We start from the raw sequence: 25,129 nt of genomic DNA on the forward strand, positions 1-25,129 counted from the left end.
TTTTGACTCCATTTGAAGCTCTTCATATATTTCACACCTTTTCATGCTCTTCATGTTTTCAACACCCATTCATGCTCCTCGTATTTTTTAGACCGTTTCATGCTCCTCCTATTTTTCAGACCGTTTCATGCTCCTCCTATTTTTCAGGCCGTTTCATGCTCTTCATAATTTTGACACCTTTTGAAACTATTCATATTTTTCACGCCTATTCATGCTCTTCAGGTTTTTCAACACCGCTTCATATTCCTCCTATTTTTCAGACCGTTTCATGCTCCTCCTATGTTGACACCTTTTGAAGCTCTTCATATATTTCACGCCTTTTCAGGCTCTTCAGGTTTTTCAACACCGCTTCATGCTCCTCCTATTTTTCAGACCGTTTCATGCTCCTCCTATTTTTCAGGCCGTTTCATGCTCCTCATAGTTTTGACACCTTTTGAAACTCTTTATATTTTTCACACCCTTTCATGCTCTTCATGTTTTTGAACACCGATTCATGCTCCTCCTATTTTTCAGACCGTTTCATGCTCCTCATATTTTTGACACCTTTTGAAGCTCTTCATATTTTTCACACCTTTTCAGGATCTTCATGTTTTTCAACACCGATTCATGCTCCTCCTATTTTTCAGACCGTTTAATGCTCCTCATATTTTGACACCTTTTGAAACTCTTCATATTTTTCACACCTTTTCAGGCTCTTCATGCTTTGAACACCGTTCCATGCTCCTCCGATTTTTCAGACAGTTTCATGCTCCTCATATTTTTGACACCTTTTGAAGCTCTTCATATTTTTCACACCCTTTTTAGGCTCTTCATGTTTTGGAACACCGTTTCATGCTCCTCCTATTTTTCAGACCGTTTCATGCTCCTCACATTTTTGACACCTTTTGAAGCTCTTCATATTTTTCACACCTTTCAGGCTCTTCATGTTTTTCAACACCGCTTCATGATCCTCCTATTTTTCAGACCGTTTCATGCTCCTCGTATTTTTGACACCTTTTGAAGCTCATCATATTTTTCACACATATTCAGGCTCTTCATGTTTTCAACACCACTTCATGCTTCTTATATTTTTCAGTCCGTTTCATGCTCAGCTCATTTTTGACAGCTTTTGAAGCTCTTCTTATTTTTCACACCTTTTGAAGCTCTTCATATTTTTCACACATTTCAAGCTCTTCATGTTTTTCAACACCGCTTCATGATGCTCATATTTTTCTGACCGTTTCATGCTCCTCATATTTTTGACACCTTTTGAAGCTCTTCATATATTTCACACTTTTTTAGGCTCTTCATGTTTTCAACACCACTTCATGCTCCTCCTATTTTTCAGACCGTTTCATGCTCATCTCATTTTTGACACATTTTGAAGCTCTTCATATATTTCACACCTTTTCAGACTCTTCACATTTTTGAACACCGCTTCATGCTCCTCCTATTTTTCAGACCGTTTCATTCTCATTTCATTTTTGACACTTTTGGAAGCTATTCATATGTTTCACACTTGTTTAGGCTCTTCATGTTTTAGAACACCTATTCATGCTCCTCCTATTTTTCAGACCGTTTCATGCTCATTTCATTTTTGACACTTTTGGAAACTATTCATATGTTTCACACCTGTTCAGGCTCTTCATGTTTTAGAACACCTATTCATGCTCCTCCTATTTTTCAGACCGTTTCATTCTCATTTCATTTTTGACACCTTTGGAAGCTATTCATATGTTTCACACCTGTTCAGGCTCTTCATGTTTTAGAACACCTATTCATGCTCCTCCTATTTTTCAGACCGTTTCATTCTCACTTCATTTTTGACACCTTTGGAAGCTATTCATATGTTTCACACCTTTTCAGGCTCTTCATGTTTTTGAACACGGCTTCATGCTCCTCCTATTTTTCTGACCGTTTCATGCTCCTGATATTTGACACGATATGAAGCTCTTCATATATTTCACACCTTTTCAGGCACTTCATGATTTTCAACACCGCTTCATGCTCCTCCTATTTTTCAGAACGTTTCATGGTCCTCATATTTGACACAATTTGAAGCTCTTCATATATTTCACACCTTTTCAGGCTCTTCATGTTTTGATCACCGCTTCATGCTCCTCCTATTTTTCAGACCGTTTCTTGCTCCTCATATTTTTCACACATTTTGAAACTCTACATATTTTTCACACCTTTCCAGGCTCTTCATGTTTTGATCACCGCTTCATGCTCCTCCTATTTTTTAGACCGTTTCATGCTCCTCATATATTACACACCTTTTGAAGCTCTTCATATTTTTCACACCTTTCCAGGCTCTTCATGTTTTTGAACACGGCTTCATGCTCCTCCTATTTTTCAGGCCGTTTCTTGCTCCTCATATTTTGACACCTTTTGAAGTTCTTCATATTTTTCACACCTTTTCATGCTCTTCATATTTTTCAACACCGATTCATGCTCCTGCTATTTTTCAAACCGTTTCATGCTCCCCCTATTTTTCAGGCCGTTTAATGCTCCTCATATTTTGACACCTTTTGAAGCTCTTCATATTTTTCACACCTTTTCAGGCTCTTCATATTTTTCAACACCGCTTCATGCTCCTCCTTTTTTTCAGACAGTTTCATGCTCCTCATATTTTTCACACCTTTTGAAGATCTTCATATTTTTCACACATTTTTAGGCTCTTCATGTTTTTGAACACCGCTTCATGCTCCTCCTATTTTTCAGACCATTTCATGCTCCTCATATTTTTCACACCTTTTGAAGCTCTACGTATTTTTCACACCTTTTCAGGCTCTTCATGTTTTTCAACACCACTTCTGCTCCTCCTATTTTTCAGACAATTTCATGCTCCTCATATTTTTGACACCTTTTGAAAATCTTCAGTTTTTTCACACCTTTTCATGCTCTTCATGTTTTCAACACCGATTCATGCTCCTCCTATTTTTCAGACCGTTTCATATTCCTTATATTTTTGACACCTTTTGAAGCTCTTCATATTTTACACACCTTTTCAGGTTCTTCATGATTTTCAACACCACTTCATGCTCCTCCTATTTTTCAGACCGTTTCATGTTCCTTATATTTTTGACACCTTTTGAAGCTCTTCATATTTTTTACACCCTTCCAGGCTCTTCATGTTTTTTAACACGGCTTCATGCTCTTCCTATTTTTCAGACCGTTTCATGTTCCTTATATTTTTGACACTTTTTGAATCTGTTCATATATTTCACACCTTTTCAGGCTCTTCATGTTTTTCAACACCACTTCATGCTCCTCCTACTTTTCAGACCATTTCATGCTCATCTCATTCTTGACACTTTTTGCAGCTCTTCATATTTTTCACACGTTTTCAGGCTCTTCATATTTTTCAACACTGCATTATGATCGTCCTATTTTTCAGACCGTTTCATGCTCATCTCATTTTTGACACCATTTTAAGCTCTTCATATTTTTCACACCTTTTGAAGCTCTTCATATTTTTCACACCTTTTCAGGCTCTTCATGTTTTTCAACACCGCTTCATGATCCTCCAATTTTTCAGACAGTTTCATGCTCCCCATATTTATGACATCTTTTGAAGCTTTTCATATTTTTCACACCTTTTAGGCTCTTCATGTTTTACAGCACCACTTCATGCTCCTCCTATATCTCAGACAGTTTCATGCTCCTCATATGGTGGACACCTTTTGAAGCTCTTCGTATTTTTCACGTCTTTTCAGGCTCCTCATGTTTTTCAACACCACTTCATGCTCCTCCTACTTTTCAGACCATTTCATGCTCATCTCATTCTTGACACTTTTTGAAGCTCTTCATATTTTTCACAGCTTTTGAGGCTCTTCATGTTTTTCAACACCGCTTCATGCTCCTCCTATTTTTCAGGCCGATTCATGCTCCTCAAGTATTTCAAACCTTTTGAGGCTCTTCATGTTTTTCAACACCACTTCATGCTCCACCTACTTTTCAGACCATTTCATGCTCATCTCATTCTTGACACTTTTTGAAGCTCTTCATATTTTTCACAGCTTTTGAGGTTCTTCATGTTTTTCAACACCGCTTCATGCTCCTCCTATTTTTCAGACTGTTTCATGGTCCTCATATTTTTGACACCTTTTGAACCTCTTCATAGTGTTCACACATTTTCAGGCTCTTCCTGTTTTTCAACATCGTTTCATGCTCCTCCTATTTTTCAGACCGCTTCAGGCTCCTCATGTATTTCACACATTTTCAAGCTCTTCATATTTTTCACACCTTTTCAGGCTCTTCATGTTTTTGAACACCGTTTCATGCTCCTCCTATTTTTCAGACCGTTTCATGCTCCTCATATTTTTGACACCTTTTGAAGCTCTTCATATTTTCACACCTTTTCAGGCTATTCATGTTTTTGAACACCGTTTCATGCTACTCCTATTTTTCAGACCGTTTCATGCTCCTCATATTTTTGACACCTTTTGAAGCTCTTCATATTTTCACACCTTTTCAGGCTCTTCATGTTTTTGAACACCGTTTCATCTCCTCCTGTTTTTGACACATTTGGAAGCTCTTCATATTTTTCACATTTTTTAAGGCTCTTCATGTTCTTCAACACCGTTTCATGCTCCTCATATTTTTCAGACCGTTTCAATCTCCTCATATTTTTGACACGTTTTGAAGCTCTTCATATTTTTCACATTTTTTAAGTCTCTTCATGTTTTTCAACACCGTTTCATGCTCCTCATATTTTTCAGACCGTTTCAGTCTCCTCATAGTTTTGACACATTTTGAAGTTCTTCATATTTTTCAGGCTTTTTCAACCTCTTCATGTTTTTCAACACTGCGTCATGCTCTTCCTATTTTTCAGATCGTTTCATGCTCCTCAATGTTTGACAGGTTTTGAAGCTCTTTATATTTTTCACACCTTTTGAGGCTCTTCATGTTTTGAACAACGTTTCATGCTCCTCCTAATTTTCAGAAAATTTCATGCTCCGCATATATTGGAGACCTTTTAAAGCTCTTCATATTTTTCACAGCTTTTCAGCTCTTCATGTTTGTCAACACCACTTCATGCTCCTCCTATTTCTCAGACCGTTTCATTCTCCTCATATATTTGACACTTTTTGAAGCTCTTCATATATTTCACACATTTTCAAGCTCTTCATCTTTTTGCACACCGCTTCATGCTCCTCCTATTTTTCAGACCGTTTCATGCTTGTCTCATTTTTGACACCTTTTGAAGCTGTTCATATTTTTCACAACTTTTGAAGCTCTTCATATATTTCACATTTTTGAAACTCTTCATATTTTTCACAACTTTTGAAGCTCTTCATGTTTTTCAACACCGCTTCATGCTCCTCCTATTTTTCTGACCGTTTCATGCTCCTCATATTTTTCACACCTTTTGAAGCTCTTCATATTTTTCACACCTTTTCAGGCTCTTCATGTTTTTGAACACCGTTTCATGCTCCTCCTATTTTTCAGACCGTTTCATGCTCCTCATATTTGTGACATCTTTTGAAGCTTTTCATATTTTTCACACCTTTTAGGCTCTTCATGTTTTTCAGCACCACTTCTTGCTCCTCCCCTTTTTCAGACCGTTTCATGCTCCTCATATTTTTGACACCTTTTGAAGCTCTTCATATTTTTTACACCTTTTCAGGCTCTACATGTTTTTCAACACGGCTTCACTCTCTTCTTATTTTTCAGACCATTTCATGCTCCTCATATTTGTGACATCTTTTGAAGCTTTTCATATTTTTCACACCTTTTAGGCTCTTCATGTTTTTCAGCACCACTTCTTGCTCCTCCCCTTTTTCAGACCGTTTCATGCTCCTCATATTTGTGACATCTTTTGAAGCTCTTCATATTTTTCACACCTTTTCAGGCTCTTCATGTTTTTGAACACCGTTTCATGCTCCTCCTATTTTTCACACCGTTTCATGCTCCTCTCAATATTGACACATTTCGAAGCTATTCATATTTTTCACACCTTTGGAAGCTCTTCATATTTTTCACACATTTTCAGGCTTTTCATGTTTTCAACACCGCTTCATACTCCTCCTTTTTTCCAGACCATTTCATGCTCCTCATATTTTTGACACCTTTTAATGCTCTTTATATTTTTCACACTTGTCATGCTCTTCATGTTTTCAACACTGTTTCATGCTTCTCCTATTTTTCAAACTGTTTCATGCTCCTCATATTTTTCACAGCTTTTGAAGCTGTTCATATATTTCACATCTTTTCAGGCTCTTCATGTTTTGGAACACCGTTTCAAGCCCCTCCTATTTTTCAGACCGTTTCATTCTCCTCATATTTTTGACACCTTTTGAACCTCCTCATTTTTTCACAACTTTTGAAGATCCTCATGTTTTTCCACACCATTCCATGCTGCCTCTATTTTTCAGACCGTTTCATGCTACTCCTATTTTTCAAACCGTTTCATTCTCCTCATATTTTTGACACCTTTTGAAGCTCTTTATGTCTTTCAACACCGTTTCATGCTGCTCCTATTTTTCAGACCGTTTCATGATCCTCTTATTTTTCAGACCGTTTCATGCTCCTCATATTTTTGACACCTTTGAAGCTCTTCATGTCTTTCAACACTGTTTCATGCTGCCCCTATTTTTCAGACCGTTTCATGTTCCTCCTATTTTTCAGACCATTTCATGTTCCTCATATTTTTCACACCTTTTGAATCTCTTCATATTTTTCAAAACTTTTCAGGTTCTTCATGTTTTTGACGACTGCTTCATGCTCCTCCTATTTTTCAGACCGTTTCATGCTCCTTATATATTTGACACCTTGTGAAGCTCTTCCTATTTTTCACACCTTTTCAGGCTCTTCATGTTTTTCAACACCGTTTCATGCTCCTCCTTTTTTTAAGACCGTTTCATGCTCCTCCTATTTTTCAGACCGTTTCATGTTCCTCATATTTTTCACACCTTTTGAAGCTCTTCATATTTTTCAAAACTTTTCAGGTTCTTCATGTTTTGGATGACTGCTTCATGCTCCTCCTATTTTTCAGACCGTTTCATGCTCCTCATATATTTGACACCTTGTGAAGCTCTTCCTATTTTTCACACCTTTTCAGGCTCTTCATGTTTTTCAACACCGTTTCATGCTCCCCCTATTTTTCAGACCGCTTCAGGCTCCTCATGTATTTCACAATTTTCAGCTCTTCATATTTTTCACACCTTTTCAGGCTCTTCATGTTTTTGAACACCGTTTCAAGCTGCTCCTATTTTTCAGACCGTTTCATGCTCCTCATATTTTTGACACCTTTTGAACCTCCTCATTTTTTCACAACTTTTGAAGCTCTTCATATATTTCACACCTTTTCAGGCTCTTCATGATTTTCACGACCACTTCATGCTCCTCCTATTTTTCAGACCGTTTCATGCTCATGTCATTTTTGACACCTTTTGAAGCTCTTCTTCATTTTCACACCTTTTCAGGCTCTTCATGTTTTTCAACACCACTTCATGTTCCTACTATTTTTCAGACCTTTTCATGCTCCTCATATTTTTCACACCTATTGAAGCTCTTCATATTTTTCACACCTTTTCAGGCTATTCATGTTTTTCAACACCACTTCATGCTCCTCCTATAATTCTGACCCTTTCATGCTCCACATATTTTTCACACCTTTTGTAGCTCGTCATATTTTTCACAGCTTTTCAGGGTCTTCATGTTTTTCAACACCGCTTCATGCTCCTCCTATTTGTCAGACCGTTTCATGCTCCGCATATTTTTGACACCTTTTCTAGATCTTCATATATTTCACACCTTTTCATGCTCTTCATGTTTTTCGACAACACTTCATGCTCCTCCTATTTTTCAGACCGCTTCATGCTCATCTCATTTTTCACACCTTTTGAAGCTGTTCATATTTTTCACACCTTTTGAAGCTCTTCATATTTTTCACACGTTTTCAGGTTCTTCATGTTTTTCAACACCGCTTCATGCTCCTCCTATTTTTCAGACTGTTTCATGCTCCTCATATTTTTGACACCTTTTGAACCTCTTCATATTGTTCACACATTTTCAGGCTCTTCCTGTTTTTCAACATCGTTTCATGCTCCTCCTATTTTTCAGACCGCTTCAGGCTCCTCATGTATTTCACACATTTTCAAGCTCTTCATATTTTTCACACCTTTTCAGGCTCTTCATGTTTTTGAACACCGTTTCATGCTCCTCCTATTTTTCAGACCGTTTCATGCTCCTCATATTTTTGACACCTTTTGAAGCTCTTCATATTTTCACACCTTTGCAGGCTCTTCATGTTCTTCAACACCGCTTCATGCTTCTCCTTTTGTTCAGCCCGTTTCATGCTCCTCATATTTTTTGACACCTTTTGAAGCTCTTCATATTTTTCACACCTTTTCAGGCTCTTCATGTTTTTGAACACCGTTTCATCTCCTCCTGTTTTTGACACATTTGGAAGCTCTTCATATTTTTCACATTTTTTAAGGCTCTTCATGTTTTTCAACACCGTTTCATGCTCCTCATATTTTTCAGACCGTTTCAATCTCCTCATATTTTTGACACGTTTTGAAGCTCTTCATATTTTTCACATTTTTTAAGTCTCTTCATGTTTTTCAACACCGTTTCATGCTCCTCATATTTTTCAGACCGTTTCAGTCTCCTCATAGTTTTGACACATTTTGAAGTTCTTCATATTTTTCAGGCTTTTTCAACCTCTTCATGTTTTTCAACACTGCGTCATGCTCTTCCTATTTTTCAGATCGTTTCATGCTCCTCAATGTTTGACAGGTTTTGAAGCTCTTTATATTTTTCACACCTTTTGAGGCTCTTCATGTTTTGAACAACGTTTCATGCTCCTCCTAATTTTCAGAAAATTTCATGCTCCGCATATATTTGAGACCTTTTAAAGCTCTTCATATTTTTCACAGCTTTTCAGCTCTTCATGTTTGTCAACACCACTTCATGCTCCTCCTATTTCTCAGACCGTTTCATTCTCCTCATATATTTGACACTTTTTGAAGCTCTTCATATATTTCACACATTTTCAGGCTCTTCATCTTTTTGCACACCGCTTCATGCTCCTCCTATTTTTCAGACCGTTTCATGCTCTTCTCATTTTTGACACCTTTTGAAGCTGTTCATATTTTTCACAACTTTTGAAGCTCTTCATATATTTCACATTTTTGAAACTCTTCATATTTTTCACAACTTTTGAAGCTCTTCATGTTTTTCAACACCGCTTCATGCTCCTCCTATTTTTCTGACCGTTTCATGCTCCTCATATTTTTCACACCTTTTGAAGCTCTTCATATTTTTCACACCTTTTCAGGCTCTTCATGTTTTTGAACACCGTTTCATGCTCCTCCTATTTTTCAGACCGTTTCATGCTCCTCATATTTGTGACATCTTTTGAAGCTTTTCATATTTTTCACACCTTTTAGGCTCTTCATGTTTTTCAGCACCACTTCTTGCTCCTCCCCTTTTTCAGACCGTTTCATGCTCCTCATATTTTTGACACCTTTTGAAGCTCTTCATATTTTTTACACCTTTTCAGGCTCTACACGTTTTTCAACACGGCTTCATTCTCTTCTTATTTTTCAGACCATTTCACGCTCCTCATATTTTTCACACCTTTTGAAGCTCTTCATATTTTTCACACCTTTTCAGGCTCTTCATGTTTTTCAACACCGCTTCATGCTCCTCCTATTTTTCAGACCGTTTCATGCTACTCATGTATTTCACTCCCTTTGAAGCTCTTCATATTTTTCACACATTTTTAGGCTCTTCATGTATTTCCACAATGTTTCAGCCTCTCTTAATTTTCAGACCGTTTCATGCTCCTCATATTTTTCACACCTTTTGAAGCTGTTCATATTTTTCACACCTTTTCAGGCTCTTCATGTTTTTCAACACTGCTTCATGCTCCTCCTACTTTTCAGACCATTTCATGCTCCTACTGTATTTCACACCTTTTGAATCTCTTCAAATTTTTCACACCTTTTGAAGCTCTTCATATTTTTCACACCTTTTCAGGCTCTTCATGTTTTTGAACACCGTTTCATGCTCCTCCTATATTTCAGACCGTTTCATGCTTCTCATATTTTTGACACCTTTTGAAGCTCTTCATATTTTCACACCTTTGCAGGCTCTTCATGTTCTTCAACACCGCTTCATGCTCCTCCTTTTGTTCAGACCGTTTCATGCTCCTCATATTTTTTGACACCTTTTGAAGCTCTTCATATTTTTCACACCTTTTCAGGCTCTTCAGGTTTTGAACACCGTTTCATCTCCTCCTGTTTTTGACACATTTGGAAGCTCTTCATATTTTTCACATTTTTTAAGGCTCTTCATGTTTTTCAACACCGTTTCATGCTCCTCATATTTTTCAGACCGTTTCAGTCTCCTCATATTTTTGACACGTTTTGAAGCTCTTCATATTTTTCACATTTTTTAAGGCTCTTCATGTTTTTCAACACCGTTTCATGCTCCTCATATTTTTCAGACCGTTTCAATCTCCTCATATTTTTGACACATTTTGAAGTTCTTCATATTTTTCACGCCTTTTCAGCCTCTTCATGTTTTTCAACACTGCGTCATGCTCTTCCTATTTTTCAGATCGTTTCATGCTCCTCAATGTTTGACAGGTTTTGAAGCTCTTTATATTTTTCACACCTTTTGAGGCTCTTCATGTTTTGAACAACGTTTCATGCTCCTCCTAATTTTCAGAAAATTTCATGCTCCGCATATATTTGAGACCTTTTAAAGCTCTTCATATTTTTCACAGCTTTTCAGCTCTTCATGTTTGTCAACACCACTTCATGCGCCTCCTATTTTTCAGACCGTTTCATTCTCCTCATATATTTGACACCTTTTGAAGCTCTTCATATATTTCACACATTTTCAGGCTCTTCATCTTTTTGCACACCGCTTCATGCTCCTCCTATTTTTCACACCGTTTCATGCTCCTCTCAATATTGACACATTTCGAAGCTATTCATATTTTTCACACCTTTGGAAGCTCTTCATATTTTTCACACATTTTCAGGCTTTTCATGTTTTCAACACCGCTTCATACTCCTCCTTTTTTCCAGACCATTTCATGCTCCTCATATTTTTGACACCTTTTAATGCTCTTTATATTTTTCACACTTGTCATGCTCTTCATGTTTTCAACACTGTTTCATGCTTCTCCTATTTTTCAAACTGTTTCATGCTCCTCATATTTTTCACAGCTTTTGAAGCTGTTCATATATTTCACATCTTTTCAGGCTCTTCATGTTTTGGAACACCGTTTCAAGCCCCTCCTATTTTTCAGACCGTTTCATTCTCCTCATATTTTTGACACCTTTTGAACCTCCTCATTTTTTCACAACTTTTGAAGATCCTCATGTTTTTCCACACCATTCCATGCTGCCTCTATTTTTCAGACCGTTTCATGCTACTCCTATTTTTCAAACCGTTTCATTCTCCTCATATTTTTGACACCTTTTGAAGCTCTTTATGTCTTTCAACACCGTTTCATGCTGCTCCTATTTTTCAGACCGTTTCATGATCCTCTTATTTTTCAGACCGTTTCATGCTCCTCATATTTTTGACACCTTTGAAGCTCTTCATGTCTTTCAACACTGTTTCATGCTGCCCCTATTTTTCAGACCGTTTCATGTTCCTCCTATTTTTCAGACCATTTCATGTTCCTCATATTTTTCACACCTTTTGAATCTCTTCATATTTTTCAAAACTTTTCAGGTTCTTCATGTTTTTGACGACTGCTTCATGCTCCTCCTATTTTTCAGACCGTTTCATGCTCCTTATATATTTGACACCTTGTAAGCTCTTCCTATTTTTCACACCTTTTCAGGCTCTTCATGTTTTTCAACACCGTTTCATGCTCCTCCTTTTTTTAAGACCATTTCATGCTCCTCCTATTTTTCAGACCGTTTCATGTTCCTCATATTTTTCACACCTTTTGAAGCTCTTCATATTTTTCAAAACTTTTCAGGTTCTTCATGTTTTGGATGACTGCTTCATGCTCCTCCTATTTTTCAGACCGTTTCATGCTCCTCATATATTTGACACCTTGTGAAGCTCTTCCTATTTTTCACACCTTTTCAGGCTCTTCATGTTTTTCAACACCGTTTCATGCTCCCCCTATTTTTCAGACCGCTTCAGGCTCCTCATGTATTTCACAATTTTCAGCTCTTCATATTTTTCACACCTTTTCAGGCTCTTCATGTTTTTGAACACCGTTTCAAGCTGCTCCTATTTTTCAGACCATTTCATGCTCCTCATATTTTTGACACCTTTTGAACCTCCTCATTTTTTCACAACTTTTGAAGCTCTTCATATATTTCACACCTTTTCAGGCTCTTCATGATTTTCACGACCACTTCATGCTCCTCCTATTTTTCAGACCGTTTCATGCTCATGTCATTTTTGACACCTTTTGAAGCTCTTCTTCATTTTCACACCTTTTCAGGCTCTTCATGTTTTTCAACACCACTTCATGTTCCTACTATTTTTCAGACCTTTTCATGCTCCTCATATTTTTCACACCTATTGAAGCTCTTCATATTTTTCACACCTTTTCAGGCTATTCATGTTTTTCAACACCACTTCATGCTCCTCCTATAATTCTGACCCTTTCATGCTCCACATATTTTTCACACCTTTTGTAGCTCTTCATATTTTTCACAGCTTTTCAGGGTCTTCATGTTTTTCAACACCGCTTCATGCTCCTCCTATTTGTCAGACCGTTTCATGCTCCTCATATTTTTGACACCTTTTGTAGATCTTCATATTTTTCACACATTTTCAGGCTCTTCATGTTTTTCTACAACACTTCATGCTCCTCCTATTTTTCAGACCGTTTCATGCTCCGCATATTTTTGACACCTTTTCTAGATCTTCATATATTTCACACCTTTTCATGCTCTTCATGTTTTTCGACAACACTTCATGCTCCTCCTATTTTTCAGACCGCTTCATGCTCATCTCATTTTTCACACCTTTTGAAGCTGTTCATATTTTTCACACCTTTTGAAGCTCTTCATATTTTTCACACGTTTTCAGGTTCTTCATGTTTTTCAACACCGCTTCATGCTCCTCCTATTTTTCAGACTGTTTCATGCTCCTCATATTTTTGACACCTTTTGAACCTCTTCATATTGTTCACACATTTTCAGGCTCTTCCTGTTTTTCAACATCGTTTCATGCTCCTCCTATTTTTCAGACCGCTTCAGGCTCCTCATGTATTTCACACATTTTCAAGCTCTTCATATTTTTCACACCTTTTCAGGCTCTTCATGTTTTTGAACACCGTTTCATGCTCCTCCTATTTTTCAGACCGTTTCATGCTCCTCATATTTTTGACACCTTTTGAAGCTCTTCATATTTTCACACCTTTGCAGGCTCTTCATGTTCTTCAACACCGCTTCATGTTCCTCCTTTTGTTCAGCCCGTTTCATGCTCCTCATATTTTTTGACACCTTTTGAAGCTCTTCATATTTTTCACACCTTTTCAGGCTCTTCATGTTTTTGAACACCGTTTCATCTCCTCCTGTTTTTGACACATTTGGAAGCTCTTCATATTTTTCACATTTTTTAAGGCTCTTCATGTTTTTCAACACCGTTTCATGCTCCTCATATTTTTCAGACCGTTTCAATCTCCTCATATTTTTGACACGTTTTGAAGCTCTTCATATTTTTCACATTTTTTAAGTCTCTTCATGTTTTTCAACACCGTTTCATGCTCCTCATATTTTTCAGACCGTTTCAGTCTCCTCATAGTTTTGACACATTTTGAAGTTCTTCATATTTTTCAGGCTTTTTCAACCTCTTCATGTTTTTCAACACTGCGTCATGCTCTTCCTATTTTTCAGATCGTTTCATGCTCCTCAATGTTTGACAGGTTTTGAAGCTCTTTATATTTTTCACACCTTTTGAGGCTCTTCATGTTTTGAACAACGTTTCATGCTCCTCCTAATTTTCAGAAAATTTCATGCTCCGCATATATTTGAGACCTTTTAAAGCTCTTCATATTTTTCACAGCTTTTCAGCTCTTCATGTTTGTCAACACCACTTCATGCTCCTCCTATTTCTCAGACCGTTTCATTCTCCTCATATATTTGACACTTTTTGAAGCTCTTCATATATTTCACACATTTTCAGGCTCTTCATCTTTTTGCACACCGCTTCATGCTCCTCCTATTTTTCACACCGTTTCATGCTCCTCTCAATATTGACACATTTCGAAGCTATTCATATTTTTCACACCTTTGGAAGCTCTTCATATTTTTCACACATTTTCAGGCTTTTCATGTTTTCAACACCGCTTCATACTCCTCCTTTTTTCCAGACCATTTCATGCTCCTCATATTTTTGACACCTTTTAATGCTCTTTATATTTTTCACACTTGTCATGCTCTTCATGTTTTCAACACTGTTTCATGCTTCTCCTATTTTTCAAACTGTTTCATGCTCCTCATATTTTTCACAGCTTTTGAAGCTGTTCATATATTTCACATCTTTTCAGGCTCTTCATGTTTTGGAACACCGTTTCAAGCCCCTCCTATTTTTCAGACCGTTTCATTCTCCTCATATTTTTGACACCTTTTGAACCTCCTCATTTTTTCACAACTTTTGAAGATCCTCATGTTTTTCCACACCATTCCATGCTGCCTCTATTTTTCAGACCGTTTCATGCTACTCCTATTTTTCAAACCGTTTCATTCTCCTCATATTTTTGACACCTTTTGAAGCTCTTTATGTCTTTCAACACCGTTTCATGCTGCTCCTATTTTTCAGACCGTTTCATGATCCTCTTATTTTTCAGACCGTTTCATGCTCCTCATATTTTTGACACCTTTGAAGCTCTTCATGTCTTTCAACACTGTTTCATGCTGCCCCTATTTTTCAGACCGTTTCATGTTCCTCCTATTTTTCAGACCATTTCATGTTCCTCATATTTTTCACACCTTTTGAATCTCTTCATATTTTTCAAAACTTTTCAGGTTCTTCATGTTTTTGACGACTGCTTCATGCTCCTCCTATTTTTCAGACCGTTTCATGCTCCTTATATATTTGACACCTTGTGAAGCTCTTCCTATTTTTCACACCTTTTCAGGCTCTTCATGTTTTTCAACACCGTTTCATGCTCCTCCTTTTTTTAAGACCGTTTCATGCTCCTCCTATTTTTCAGACCGTTTCATGTTCCTCATATTTTTCACACCTTTTGAAGCTCTTCATATTTTTCAAAACTTTTCAGGTTCTTCATGTTTTGGATGACTGCTTCATGCTCCTCCTATTTTTCAGACCGTTTCATGCTCCTCATATATTTGACACCTTGTGAAGCTCTTCCTATTTTTCACACCTTTTCAGGCTCTTCATGTTTTTCAACACCGTTTCATGCTCCCCCTATTTTTCAGACCGCTTCAGGCTCCTCATGTATTTCACAATTTTCAGCTCTTCATATTTTTCACACCTTTTCAGGCTCTTCATGTTTTTGAACACCGTTTCAAGCTGCTCCTATTTTTCAGACCGTTTCATGCTCCTCATATTTTTGACACCTTTTGAACCTCCTCATTTTTTCACAACTTTTGAAGCTCTTCATATATTTCACACCTTTTCAGGCTCTTCATGATTTTCACGACCACTTCATGCTCCTCCTATTTTTCAGACCGTTTCATGCTCATGTCATTTTTGACACCTTTTGAAGCTCTTCTTCATTTTCACACCTTTTCAGGCTCTTCATGTTTTTCAACACCACTTCATGTTCCTACTATTTTTCAGACCTTTTCATGCTCCTCATATTTTTCACACCTATTGAAGCTCTTCATATTTTTCACACCTTTTCAGGCTATTCATGTTTTTCAACACCACTTCATGCTCCTCCTATAATTCTGACCCTTTCATGCTCCACATATTTTTCACACCTTTTGTAGCTCTTCATATTTTTCACAGCTTTTCAGGGTCTTCATGTTTTTCAACACCGCTTCATGCTCCTCCTATTTGTCAGACCGTTTCATGCTCCTCATATTTTTGACACCTTTTGTAGATCTTCATATTTTTCACACATTTTCAGGCTCTTCATGTTTTTCTACAACACTTCATGCTCCTCCTATTTTTCAGACCGTTTCATGCTCCGCATATTTTTGACACCTTTTCTAGATCTTCATATATTTCACACCTTTTCATGCTCTTCATGTTTTTCGACAACACTTCATGCTCCTCCTATTTTTCAGACCGCTTCATGCTCATCTCATTTTTCACACCTTTTGAAGCTGTTCATATTTTTCACACCTTTTGAAGCTCTTCATATTTTTCACACGTTTTCAGGTTCTTCATGTTTTTCAACACCGCTTCATGCTCCTCCTATTTTTCAGACTGTTTCATGCTCCTCATATTTTTGACACCTTTTGAACCTCTTCATATTGTTCACACATTTTCAGGCTCTTCCTGTTTTTCAACATCGTTTCATGCTCCTCCTATTTTTCAGACCGCTTCAGGCTCCTCATGTATTTCACACATTTTCAAGCTCTTCATATTTTTCACACCTTTTCAGGCTCTTCATGTTTTTGAACACCGTTTCATGCTCCTCCTATTTTTCAGACCGTTTCATGCTCCTCATATTTTTGACACCTTTTGAAGCTCTTCATATTTTCACACCTTTGCAGGCTCTTCATGTTCTTCAACACCACTTCATGTTCCTCCTTTTGTTCAGCCCGTTTCATGCTCCTCATATTTTTTGACACCTTTTGAATCTCTTCATATTTTTCACACCTTTTCAGGCTCTTCATGTTTTTGAACACCGTTTCATCTCCTCCTGTTTTTGACACATTTGGAAGCTCTTCATATTTTTCACATTTTTTAAGGCTCTTCATGTTTTTCAACACCGTTTCATGCTCCTCATATTTTTCAGACCGTTTCAATCTCCTCATATTTTTGACACGTTTTGAAGCTCTTCATATTTTTCACATTTTTTAAGTCTCTTCATGTTTTTCAACACCGTTTCATGCTCCTCATATTTTTCAGACCGTTTCAGTCTCCTCATAGTTTTGACACATTTTGAAGTTCTTCATATTTTTCAGGCTTTTTCAACCTCTTCATGTTTTTCAACACTGCGTCATGCTCTTCCTATTTTTCAGATCGTTTCATGCTCCTCAATGTTTGACAGGTTTTGAAGCTCTTTATATTTTTCACACCTTTTGAGGCTCTTCATGTTTTGAACAACGTTTCATGCTCCTCCTAATTTTCAGAAAATTTCATGCTCCGCATATATTTGAGACCTTTTAAAGCTCTTCATATTTTTCACAGCTTTTCAGCTCTTCATGTTTGTCAACACCACTTCATGCTCCTCCTATTTCTCAGACCGTTTCATTCTCCTCATATATTTGACACTTTTTGAAGCTCTTCATATATTTCACACATTTTCAGGCTCTTCATCTTTTTGCACACCGCTTCATGCTCCTCCTATTTTTCAGACCGTTTCATGCTCGTCTCATTTTTGACACCTTTTGAAGCTGTTCATATTTTTCACAACTTTTGAAGCTCTTCATATATTTCACATTTTTGAAACTCTTCATATTTTTCACAACTTTTGAAGCTCTTCATGTTTTTCAACACCGCTTCATGCTCCTCCTATTTTTCTGACCGTTTCATGCTCCTCATATTTTTCACACCTTTTGAAGCTCTTCATATTTTTCACACCTTTTCAGGCTCTTCATGTTTTTGAACACCGTTTCATGCTCCTCCTATTTTTCAGACCGTTTCATGCTCCTCATATTTGTGACATCTTTTGAAGCTTTTCATATTTTTCACACCTTTTAGGCTCTTCATGTTTTTCAGCACCACTTCTTGCTCCTCCCCTTTTTCAGACCGTTTCATGCTCCTCATATTTTTGACACCTTTTGAAGCTCTTCATATTTTTTACACCTTTTCAGGCTCTACATGTTTTTCAACACGGCTTCATTCTCTTCTTATTTTTCAGACCGTTTCACGCTCCTCATATTTTTCACACCTTTTGAAGCTCTTCATATTTTTCACACCTTTTCAGGCTCTTCATGTTTTTCAACACCGCTTCATGCTCCTCCTATTTTTCAGACCGTTTCATGCTACTCATGTATTTCACTCCTTTTGAAGCTCTTCATATTTTTCACACATTTTTAGGCTCTTCATGTATTTCCACAATGTTTCAGCCTCTCTTAATTTTCAGACCGTTTCATGCTCCTCATATTTTTCACACCTTTTGAAGCTGTTCATATTTTTCACACCTTTTCAGGCTCTTCATGTTTTTCAACACTGCTTCATGCTCCTCCTACTTTTCAGACCATTTCATGCTCCTACTGTATTTCACACCTTTTGAATCTCTTCAAATTTTTCACACCTTTTGAAGCTCTTCATATTTTTCACACCTTTTCAGGCTCTTCATGTTTTTGAACACCGTTTCATGCTCCTCCTATATTTCAGACCGTTTCATGCTTCTCATATTTTTGACACCTTTTGAAGCTCTTCATATTTTCACACCTTTGCAGGCTCTTCATGTTCTTCAACACCGCTTCATGCTCCTCCTTTTGTTCAGACCGTTTCATGCTCCTCATATTTTTTGACACCTTTTGAAGCTCTTCATATTTTTCACACCTTTTCAGGCTCTTCAGGTTTTGAACACCGTTTCATCTCCTCCTGTTTTTGACACATTTGGAAGCTCTTCATATTTTTCACATTTTTTAAGGCTCTTCATGTTTTTCAACACCGTTTCATGCTCCTCATATTTTTCAGACCGTTTCAGTCTCCTCATATTTTTGACACGTTTTGAAGCTCTTCATATTTTTCACATTTTTTAAGGCTCTTCATGTTTTTCAACACCGTTTCATGCTCCTCATATTTTTCAGACCGTTTCAATCTCCTCATATTTTTGACACATTTTGAAGTTCTTCATATTTTTCACGCCTTTTCAGCCTCTTCATGTTTTTCAACACTGCGTCATGCTCTTCCTATTTTTCAGATCGTTTCATGCTCCTCAATGTTTGACAGGTTTTGAAGCTCTTTATATTTTTCACACCTTTTGAGGCTCTTCATGTTTTGAACAACGTTTCATGCTCCTCCTAATTTTCAGAAAATTTCATGCTCCGCATATATTTGAGACCTTTTAAAGCTCTTCATATTTTTCACAGCTTTTCAGCTCTTCATGTTTGTCAACACCACTTCATGCGCCTCCTATTTTTCAGACCGTTTCATTCTCCTCATATATTTGACACCTTTTGAAGCTCTTCATATATTTCACACATTTTCAGGCTCTTCATCTTTTTGCACACCGCTTCATGCTCCTCCTATTTTTCACACCGTTTCATGCTCCTCTCAATATTGACACATTTCGAAGCTATTCATATTTTTCACACCTTTGGAAGCTCTTCATATTTTTCACACATTTTCAGGCTTTTCATGTTTTCAACACCGCTTCATACTCCTCCTTTTTTCCAGACCATTTCATGCTCCTCATATTTTTGACACCTTTTAATGCTCTTTATATTTTTCACACTTGTCATGCTCTTCATGTTTTCAACACTGTTTCATGCTTCTCCTATTTTTCAAACTGTTTCATGCTCCTCATATTTTTCACAGCTTTTGAAGCTGTTCATATATTTCACATCTTTTCAGGCTCTTCATGTTTTGGAACACCGTTTCAAGCCCCTCCTATTTTTCAGACCGTTTCATTCTCCTCATATTTTTGACACCTTTTGAACCTCCTCATTTTTTCACACCTTTTGAAGCTCTTCATATTTTTCACACCTTTTCAGGCTCTTCATGTTTTTCAACACCAATTCATGCTCCTCCTTTTTTCAGACCACTTCATGCTCATCTCATTTTTGACACATTTTGAAACTGTTCATATTTTTCATATCTTTTGAAGCTCTTCATATATTTTACACGTTTTCAGGCTCTTCATGTTTTTCAAAACCGCTTCGAGCTGCTCCTAATTTTCAGATCATTTCATCCTCATCGATTTTTACACCTTTTCCAGGTCTTCATATTTTCACACCTTTTGAAGCTCTTCATATTTTTCACACCTTTTTAGGCTCTTCATGTATTTGAACACCGTTTCATGCTCCTCCCCTTTTTCAGACCGTTTCATGCTCCTCATATTTTTGACACCTTTTGAAGCTCTTCATATTTTTTACACCTTTTCAGGCTCTACACGTTTTTCAACACGGCTTCATTCTCTTCTTATTTTTCAGACCATTTCACGCTCCTCATATTTTTCACACCTTTTGAAGCTCTTCATATTTTTCACACCTTTTCAGGCTCTTCATGTTTTTCAACACCGCTTCATGCTCCTCCTATTTTTCAGACCGTTTCATGCTACTCATGTATTTCACTCCCTTTGAAGCTCTTCATATTTTTCACACATTTTTAGGCTCTTCATGTATTTCCACAATGTTTCAGCCTCTCTTAATTTTCAGACCGTTTCATGCTCCTCATATTTTTCACACCTTTTGAAGCTGTTCATATTTTTCACACCTTTTCAGGCTCTTCATGTTTTTCAACACTGCTTCATGCTCCTCCTACTTTTCAGACCATTTCATGCTCCTACTGTATTTCACACCTTTTGAATCTCTTCAAATTTTTCACACCTTTTGAAGCTCTTCATATTTTTCACACCTTTTCAGGCTCTTCATGTTTTTGAACACCGTTTCATGCTCCTCCTATATTTCAGACCGTTTCATGCTTCTCATATTTTTGACACCTTTTGAAGCTCTTCATATTTTCACACCTTTGCAGGCTCTTCATGTTCTTCAACACCGCTTCATGCTCCTCCTTTTGTTCAGACCGTTTCATGCTCCTCATATTTTTTGACACCTTTTGAAGCTCTTCATATTTTTCACACCTTTTCAGGCTCTTCAGGTTTTGAACACCGTTTCATCTCCTCCTGTTTTTGACACATTTGGAAGCTCTTCATATTTTTCACATTTTTTAAGGCTCTTCATGTTTTTCAACACCGTTTCATGCTCCTCATATTTTTCAGACCGTTTCAGTCTCCTCATATTTTTGACACGTTTTGAAGCTCTTCATATTTTTCACATTTTTTAAGGCTCTTCATGTTTTTCAACACCGTTTCATGCTCCTCATATTTTTCAGACCGTTTCAATCTCCTCATATTTTTGACACATTTTGAAGTTCTTCATATTTTTCACGCCTTTTCAGCCTCTTCATGTTTTTCAACACTGCGTCATGCTCTTCCTATTTTTCAGATCGTTTCATGCTCCTCAATGTTTGACAGGTTTTGAAGCTCTTTATATTTTTCACACCTTTTGAGGCTCTTCATGTTTTGAACAACGTTTCATGCTCCTCCTAATTTTCAGAAAATTTCATGCTCCGCATATATTTGAGACCTTTTAAAGCTCTTCATATTTTTCACAGCTTTTCAGCTCTTCATGTTTGTCAACACCACTTCATGCGCCTCCTATTTTTCAGACCGTTTCATTCTCCTCATATATTTGACACCTTTTGAAGCTCTTCATATATTTCACACATTTTCAGGCTCTTCATCTTTTTGCACACCGCTTCATGCTCCTCCTATTTTTCACACCGTTTCATGCTCCTCTCAATATTGACACATTTCGAAGCTATTCATATTTTTCACACCTTTGGAAGCTCTTCATATTTTTCACACATTTTCAGGCTTTTCATGTTTTCAACACCGCTTCATACTCCTCCTTTTTTCCAGACCATTTCATGCTCCTCATATTTTTGACACCTTTTAATGCTCTTTATATTTTTCACACTTGTCATGCTCTTCATGTTTTCAACACTGTTTCATGCTTCTCCTATTTTTCAAACTGTTTCATGCTCCTCATATTTTTCACAGCTTTTGAAGCTGTTCATATATTTCACATCTTTTCAGGCTCTTCATGTTTTGGAACACCGTTTCAAGCCCCTCCTATTTTTCAGACCGTTTCATTCTCCTCATATTTTTGACACCTTTTGAACCTCCTCATTTTTTCACACCTTTTGAAGCTCTTCATATTTTTCACACCTTTTCAGGCTCTTCATGTTTTTCAACACCAATTCATGCTCCTCCTTTTTTCAGACCACTTCATGCTCATCTCATTTTTGACACATTTTGAAACTGTTCATATTTTTCATATCTTTTGAAGCTCTTCATATATTTTACACGTTTTCAGGCTCTTCATGTTTTTCAAAACCGCTTCGAGCTGCTCCTAATTTTCAGATCATTTCATCCTCATCGATTTTTACACCTTTTCCAGGTCTTCATATTTTCACACCTTTTGAAGCTCTTCATATTTTTCACACCTTTTTAGGCTCTTCATGTATTTGAACACCGTTTCATGCTCCTCATATTTTTCAGACCGTTTCATGCTTCTCATATTTTTGACACCTTTTGAAGCTCTTCTTTTTTTTCACACCTTTTTAACCTCCTCATATATTTCACACCTTTTCAGGCTCTTCATGTTTTTAAACAACACTTCGTGCTCCTCCTATTTTTCAGACCGTTTCATGCTCCACATATTTTTAACACGTTTTGAAGCTCTTCACATTTTTCACACCTTTTTAGGCTCTTCCTGTTTTTGAACACCGTTTCATGCTCCTCCTATTTTTCAGACCGTTTCATGCTCCTCATATTTTTGACACCTTTTGAAGCTCTTCATATTTTTAACACCTTTTCAGGCTCTTCTTGTGTTTGAACACCGCTTCATGCACCTCCTATTTTTCACACCTTTTGAAGCTCTTCATATTTTTCACACCGTTTCAGGCTTTTCTTGTGTTTGAACTCCGCTTAATGCACCTCTTATTTTTCACACCTTTTGAAGCTCTTCATATTTTTCACACCTTTTTAGGCTCTTCATGTTTTAGAACACCACTTCATGCTCCTCCTATTTTTCAGACCGTTTAATGCTCCTCATATCTTTCACACCTTTTGAAGCTCTTCATATTTTTCACACCTTTTCAGGCTCTTCATGTTTCTCAACACCGTTTCATGCTCCTCCTATATTTCACACCATTTCATGCTCCTCATATTTTTGACACCTTTTGAAGCTCTTCATATTTTTCACAACTTTTCAGGGTCTTCATTTATTTGAACACCGCATCATGCTCCTCCTATTTTTCAGACTGTTTCATGCTCCTCATATTTTTCACACCTTTTGAAGCTCTTCATATTTTTCACACCTTTTCAGGCTCTTCATGTTTTTGAACACAGCTTCATGCTCCTCCTATTTTTCAGACCGTTTCATGCACCTCATGTATTTCACACCTTTTGAAGCTCTTCATATTTTTCACACATTTTCAGTGTTTTCATGTTTTTCAACACTACTTCATGCTCCTCCTATTTTTCAGACCGTTTCATGTTCCTCATATTTTGACACCTTTTGAAGCTCTTCATATTTTTCACACCTTTTTAGTCTCTTCATGCTTTTCAATACCGCTTCATGCTACTGCTATATTTCCGACCGTTTCATGCTCCTCATATTTTTGACACTTTTTGCAGCTCTTCACATTTTTCACACCTTTTCAGACGCTTCATGTTTTTGAACACTGCTTCATATTCCTCCTCTTTTTCCGACCGTTTCATGCTCATCTCATTTTTGACACCTTTTGAAGCTCTTCATATTTTTCACACCTTTTGAAACTATTCATATTTTTCACACGATTTCAGGCTCTTCATGATTTTCAACGCCGCTTCTTGCTCCTCCTGTTTTTCAGACCGTTTCATGTTCCTCATATTTTTCACACCTTTTGAAGCTCTTCATATTTTTCACACATTTTCAGGCTCTTCATGTTTTTGAACATCGTTTCATACTGCTCCTATTTTTCAGACCGTTTCATGTTCCTCATATTTTTGACACCTTTTGAAGCTCTTCATATTTTTCACACCTTTTGAAGCTCTTCATATTTTTCACACCTTTTCAGGCTCTTCATGATTTTCAACGCCGCTTCTTGCTCCTCCTGTTTTTCAGACCGTTTCATGCTCCTCATATTTTTGATACTTTTTGAAGCTCTTCATATTTTTCAAACCTTTTCCGGCTCTTCATGTTTTTCAATACCACTTCATGCTCCTCCTATTTTTCAGACCTTTTCATGCTCCTCATATTTTTGACACCTTTTGAAGCTCTTAATATATTTCACAACTTTTCAGGCTCTTCTTGTTTTTCAACACCACTTTATGCTCCTTCTATTTTTCAGACCGTTTCATGCTCATCTCATTTTTGACACCTTTTCAAGCTCTTGATATTTTTCACACCTTTTGAAGCTCTTCATATTTTTCACACCTTTTTAGGCTCTTCATGTTTTTGAACACCGCTTCATGCTCCTCCTATTTTTCAGACCGTTTCCTGCTCATCTCATTTTTGACACCTTTAAAAGCTCTTCATATTTTTCACACCTTTTGAAGCTCTTCATATTTTTCACACTTTTTCAGGCTCTTCATGTTTTACAACAGTGCTTCATGCTCCTCCTACTTTTCAGACCGTTTCATGCTCCTCATATTTTTGACACCTTTTGAAGCACTTCATATTTTTCACACTTTTTCAGGCTCTTCATATTTTTGACGACCGCTTCTTGCTCCTCCTACTTTTCAGACCGTTTCATGCTCCTCATATTTTTGAAACCTTTTGAAGCTCTTCATATTTTTCACACCTTTTCAGGCTCTTCATGTTTTTGAACACCGCTTCATGCTCCTCCTATTTTTCAGACCGTTTCCTGTGCATCTCATTTTTGACACCTTTGAAAGCTCTTCATATTTTTCACACCTTTTGAAGCTCTTCATATTTTTCACACGTTTTCAGGCTCTTCATGTTTTTCAACACCGCTTCATGCTCCTACTATTTTCAGACCGTTTCAACCTCCTCATGTATTTCACACCTTTTGAAGCTCTTCATATTTTTCACACATTTTCAGGCTCTTCATGTTTTTGAACATCATTTCAAGCTGCTCCTATTTTTCAGACCGTTTCCTGCTCCTCATATTTTTGACACCTTTTGAAGCTCTTCATATATTTCAAACCTTTTCAGTGTCTTCATTTTTTTGAACACCATTTCATGCTCCTCCTATTTTTCAAAACGTTTCATGCTCATCTCTTTTTGACTCGTATTCAAGCTCTTAATATCATTCTTCCCTTTTGAAGCTCTTCATATTTTTCACACGTTTTCATGCTCTTCATGATTTTCAGCACAGTTTT

The sequence above is a fragment of the Dama dama genome, chromosome 12 (genome assembly GCF_033118175.1).
Source record: "Dama dama isolate Ldn47 chromosome 12, ASM3311817v1, whole genome shotgun sequence".
In the NCBI taxonomy this organism is placed as follows: Eukaryota; Metazoa; Chordata; class Mammalia; order Artiodactyla; family Cervidae; genus Dama; species Dama dama.